Consider the following 6,012-nt stretch of genomic DNA (forward strand, 5'->3'; position numbering starts at 1 on the left):
TGGGGTTATTGTTTAATAAGGAAGCTGTAGCAGGTAGACAATATGGACGTATTAGAGTAACTTTGCAGGATATGTTAAGAATGTGAGCTTTTAGCTGGCAATAGCAGTAGAATGAAACGTTAATAGGTGTGAGATAATTTTATTGATATGAAATTTACATGCCAAAAAAGTCACCACTTAGCCACTTTGAAGTGTACCATTCATTAATTTTTAGTGTACTCACAAAGTCTTAAAAGCATCACCATTATCTGATTTAAACCAATTCCTGAGAAAATTCCAGAGAAACCTTGTGCCATACCAACCTGTCGTCACTGACCATGGGCCCCCTCACTCAGCCCCTGCCAGTCACTAATCTGCTTTCTCCCCCGTATAAATGTCCCCAGTCCGACTTTTCATCAAAATGCAATCCTCGTACATTATATGGTCTTTTTGTCTGGTTTCTTTTACATAGCATGATATTGTAAATATTTACTCGTGTTGTGGCATATATCAGCACTTTATTCACTTTTATAGCTGGATAATATCCCATTTTTTGTTTGTATATCCATCGTTTGATGAAAATTTACGCTGCTTCCATTTGACCAGCATAGCCACTCCTCGTTTTGTTGTGCCCTGATGGAGAGGCACAATGAGATTAACACATTTTCATGCTTGCTAAAACAACACCTAGCCTGTAGCTTGTGTATCCAGGAATAATTTTCAACTTTCAAGTCTTATTATTCAGGAAATACAGTTTGTATACCTGCCTGGCAGGGGAGATGCCATGATCACAAAGGTGGTTTTCCCAGGGCAAGGCTTATCCATTGCACTTTGGATATGCTGACCCCCGAGAGTTCCCCAAATGTGGGTAACTAGCTTGCATAACTTGTGCTAGTGGGTGGCTGCATTCGCACACTCTCCTGGCTTCTTATGAGAAAAAAAAGAAAATACATTTTGTAAGACTATGGCTGCCATAGATAGCAGTTCCTTTGATAAATCTAGGCAAGGTGAATGGAAAACCTTCTGGAAAGGGTCCACCATTCTAGATGTCATTAAAAACATCCGTGATTCATGAGAAGATGTCAAAATACCAACATTGAAAAATACCAACATTGAGATCAGTTTGAAAGACTAGATTCCAACACTTGTGGATGATGTTTGGGGGACCCAAGCCTTCAACAGAAAAACAAACAAACAAACAAACAAACAAACTAATGGAGATGTGGTGGAAATAGCAAGATAATTCAAATTAGAAATGGATCCTGAAGATTTGAGTAAATCATTGCAATCTCATAATAAAACTTTAATGGATAAGGAGTTGCTTCTTATGGTTCAGCAAAAAAACTGGTTTCTCGACACAGAATCTACTCCTAGTGAAGAAGTTGTGAAGAGTGTTGAAATGACAACAAAGGATTTAGGATATCCCATAAACTTGTTTGACAAAGTGGCAGCAGTGCTTGAGAGGGTAAACTTCAATGAAAATTCTTTTCAAAATAGCATTGCAATTTATTACAATTAAAGGCTTTAAACATGATGTTTATGTGCAGCTGCTGAATAGCACGTTGGACAGGTTCCTTGTCATCCCACACTTTTCAGTCCTTTTAGAAAATAAATAGCAATGATATTTTGTTTCTTTGAAACAGAAAATAGCAATGCTGCATCTCAAATCACAATTCCCTTTAATCAACATTGTGACATAGGGAAAAAAATGGTAAAGATCAATGAATAACATCCAGTTAGAGAAAATTGAAATCCACAAATAATCTGTTCAATGAGAGCCCTTGAGTAAATTTACTTAACAAGTATTTGTAAGACAGAAATAAAATCTACATTGCAGAGTTATCGCATAATTCTGGCATTTGAAGTAGCCACACATTAATTCTGGTTTGAAGAAACATTTGAAAGAAGAGGATGTGAAAGCTATTTAAAAGAACTCTGAGTTCTTTATGCAGTGACTTTCTAGCCAGACTCTTCACATAAAGATTCCAAGAAAAAATTAGATGCTTTCTAGAAAGGTGTCTTGGTCATAGTTTTGTAAGATACTAATTTATTTCAAATGGATATGCTTGCTAGAGTAGACGTACACTGTGGATAAACCATGGTGTAAAAAATTTTAAAAAATTACTAATTTATCTTTATTTCTTTTTTCTGCTCCTTCCTTCCTACTAGGTCTCCTTCACACAGACTATCCAATCCACATTTGCATATTTAATGCATGTGTAAATGAACTAATGGGAGATATAAATAATATATTTAATACCACGAGTACTGTTCAATTCTTCTTCTGGATATATTTAAATTTCTGTAGGGCACACAGTACTTGGCTTAATAAGAAAAGAATGGCTAATTGTGAATACCAATCACCATTACAGTGAGAAATTATATTAGAAACACGACTTTTTTGCCCTCCCTGTATTCCTTCAATCAAATGCTTAAGCAGCTGCTCTGTTAACTAACATCTGCCCTTATGTATCAGAATATTTCTCCTGTTTTCATCTTCATGATTTTGGTGGACATATGAGTATAAACCATAGTGTCTAAAATTTTCTCACTTGATTTCAATTATCTTTATTTTCATATTAAGGGATAATAATTTAAAACACAAGTATTGATTTATTTACATAGGAAAACAACTCCACTGAGGAGAGGAGAAACAAACTTTTTAATAAGGACCTAGAAAAATAAGAAAATTTTACTATGGCATAGAAATATCTTTATTGTTACTGGGCATTGATTATATTTTATCCCTTCTTTAAAACTGATTGTATCACTTCTAAATTTATTGTTTCCAAAATATTTGAAACATACAATCAGAATTTTAGAATTATATACTGCACTGTCTTGTACATTTTGTGATCAGTTAAGACATTCAGGTAAACATCTAATATGAATTATAGAGATTATAGATATAATATGCTTTCCATTGATATGTTATAAAACTTGTATTACTATTGGAAGAGCTACCTAAATTGACCTGAAATCTTTATTTGATTAATTGTTTATTAAACACACATATACACACAATACATGTAATTAAATATTTTTTTCAGATTGTATTGCTTTCAAAAATAGTACCAGAACTTAAGACTGTCAATTTAAGTGCACTTGAACTCTGTGTCCCAGCATTCTCTTCAGCATAGAGAATGATTCCTGTTCAGGTTTTGTTACAAGAGAAATACGCCGAGAAAGCAGCAGTCGGATGGGCTGCTGACTGTTGTTGGTCAGAGCCTGCGAGGATCAGGTCGAGTGGCCTGCCAGCTCCCGCATGTGCTACTTACTCGACTTTCAGTTGAACACAGCACGTTCTCCTTCCTCACTGCTGGTCTTGGTGACCATGACTGACTGAGACTCAGGCCTCTGCCAGGTATTTTGCAGCGAACTCACCATCACTGAGGGAGCAGCGACAGAGAACCCACAAACTGTGACTTCCACAAAAGCCTTTACGTTTCCTTGCAGCAGCTCTCCTGTCCTGTTAACGCTGCGACAACTGAGGTTTTCCTCCGATCCCTTTCAGATCTTCACCTCCCAGCACATCCGTAGATTGTATTAGGTACAATTTCAGGTTAAAAAGAAAATCCTCCTGGCTGGCGTAGCTCAGTGGATTGAGCTTGGGCTGCGAACCAAAGCATCGCAGGTTCGATTCCCAGCCAGGGCACATGCCTGGGTTGCAGGCCACGGCCCCCAGCAACCACACAGTGATGTTTCTCTCTCTCTCTCTTTCTCCCACCCTTCCCTCTCTAAAAATAAATAAATAAAATCTTAAAACAAACAAACAGTAATTAAAAAAGAAAAGAAAATCCATTTAATTAGTCCATAAAACTCACAGTGTTCTGACTCTCTGTATTAGTGCTAACTGGATGAACCATCCAGGAAAGTGTAGGTTTGTTACAATTTGGCTAATATCTATGGAGTTTCACACATTGAGTGTGTCTATTTAGAGGAGAAGAGGTAGAAGAGTGAGTTGGCCCTCCCAGAGCCAACACCTCAGGGTAATGAATTTACTTTTTTATAACTCAGTGAAACCTTCCCCCTAATCCAATCAGAAATCATCAGGAAGTTTCTATAAAACCCAATCTCTAGAATATTTAAATATTCCCCAGTTAAGAATCCACAGTTTCACCTGTAGAGTAGCATGTGGATCTGAATGCGACAGACCCCATGCCAGCTGAGTGGCTACTGCTGGTTGGTAGGTGGGACAGCCAGGTCAGTTCAGGTTGATCCAGCAAGTTGATAGAATTGCACAAGGGGCACCGTTGTCCACAAGCTTTTCTTAAAACTTCTCTCCAAACCAGGGTGCACATACTATTTCAGTAAATACTTTCAGCTTTATGGGTCATGTGGTTTCATTCTTTTCTTTTTTTTTAAAGAGAAACAGAATTCAATAATCTTTTACTCAATACAATTATTTTCTTCTCCTTGACTTTTGCTCATGGCATATTTCTAGCTCCATATGTAAAAAATTTTAATATAAATAACCATGATTTAAAAATGCCAATATCCAGAAGAATTATCCAGTGAGGCCAAACAATACATCAAATATTATTAAAATTAAATCACACTATAATTTAGATTTATAAAAATCTGACAGGGACATTATGGTCTTTCATAATTGTTTCTAATCACGAAAATAAAACTACAAATTTAAGAGAGAAATACTTATTTACAGGAAAATATTGTGTTTCTTTTCTTTTTCTCTCTGTCACTCCAGCAAAATTGACAAATCTAACACATAATTCAGCATATTTTAACCTCCCCTTATGTTATTCTCACTTTTGGGAAGGCTTTTCAAATACTTAATTCAAATGGAAGTCTTTTTTTTTAAATGAGGAAGAGAACACCAAAAAATATTATAGTTTAATTAGATCAATTCATATTTGAAGCCCTATTTCTTCTGTAAACATCTGTCACATAACATAAAGTTTACTTGATATCTAGATTTATTTTGAAGTCTTTTTTTTAATTACTCACTTCCTCCACTGAAGCATGGAAAATGGCCATATGCCATACTTAAATTATCTGAATAGAACTTTAAGAAATAGTTGTATGATTCAAGAATAATAGCAAGAATCCCTTTTATATCATACAACTCTACGAAGTGGCTTTTATGATTGATGGTCTTGGCCAGTTTTGGCTTAAACAGGCCCCTGCTCTGAAGAATCCTTACAGAGGTTCAACTTTTTGTCTTGAAGCCAACACTATAAATATTTCATGAGTTTCAATTATCTGACCATCTAGTGACATTCAAATACTTATAGAATGTAAAGGCCAACATAATTGCTGCATTCCAATAAAATGTGAAACAAGCCAGGCTTTATTCTATAACCTGATTTTCTTGATAGCACAACGATTAATACTGAAGATGAGGCCTTCAAGGGGAATGGACATTTCAAAGGTTAGAAAAAAAGAAAATGCAACATCTTTGGCTCTCACATTAATTAACTGGAAACCAAAATTAATTTTAAAACCTGAAATATGCCCACAAATATATTCAGCTAAAAAGACATAAAACAAAAGTTTTCTAAATTAACAAGTATACTTATTAAATGATTACTGGCATTCTGGAGCAAAACAAAAGAAATCAGTAATTGCAGCCTTTTGATTCAGTTCAACTGTTCTTTGAATAAAACTTTCTGAAAATTATTGCAGCTAAAAATTCGTAGATAGTGTGGAGATTTTGTTTAATTTATATTAAAATTCATATAGCACTGCTTGTTGGCTTTACTTATATATTCCTGAAAAATATTTTTTCATACTTTCAGGCATTGCCTTTTTTAACACTTAATTTTTTAGAGCAGTTTTACAATCACAGCAAAGTTGAGAAGGTACATAGATCTCCCATATGCCCCGTGGCCCCAAGCATGTAGAACCTCTGTGTTATCAACATTCACTGCCAGAGTGGTGCTTTGTTACAATGAATGAACGTACATTGATGTATTATAATCATCTAAGGTTCAGAGTTTACATGTGGTTTGCTCTTGGTATTATATTACTGACTTTTAAAATTTGAAAATTTCTTTAACTTAATTGAGATTC

The 6,012-nt window shown here is 35.2% G+C and overlaps 1 non-coding gene across 1 annotated transcript; it reads left to right on the forward strand.

The window, feature by feature from the left end:
* The first annotated feature begins 738 nt into the window (after positions 1–738).
* LOC123818960 lies at positions 739–902 on the forward strand. The gene has a single exon (XR_006785736.1). It is a non-coding gene; the product is annotated as a U1 spliceosomal RNA (small nuclear RNA).
* Positions 903–6,012: the final 5,110 nt, after the last annotated feature.

This window comes from Phyllostomus hastatus, unplaced genomic scaffold (assembly GCF_019186645.2).
Source record: "Phyllostomus hastatus isolate PE091 unplaced genomic scaffold, TTU_PhHast_1.1 phas_contig_29, whole genome shotgun sequence".
Taxonomy (NCBI): Eukaryota; Metazoa; Chordata; class Mammalia; order Chiroptera; family Phyllostomidae; genus Phyllostomus; species Phyllostomus hastatus.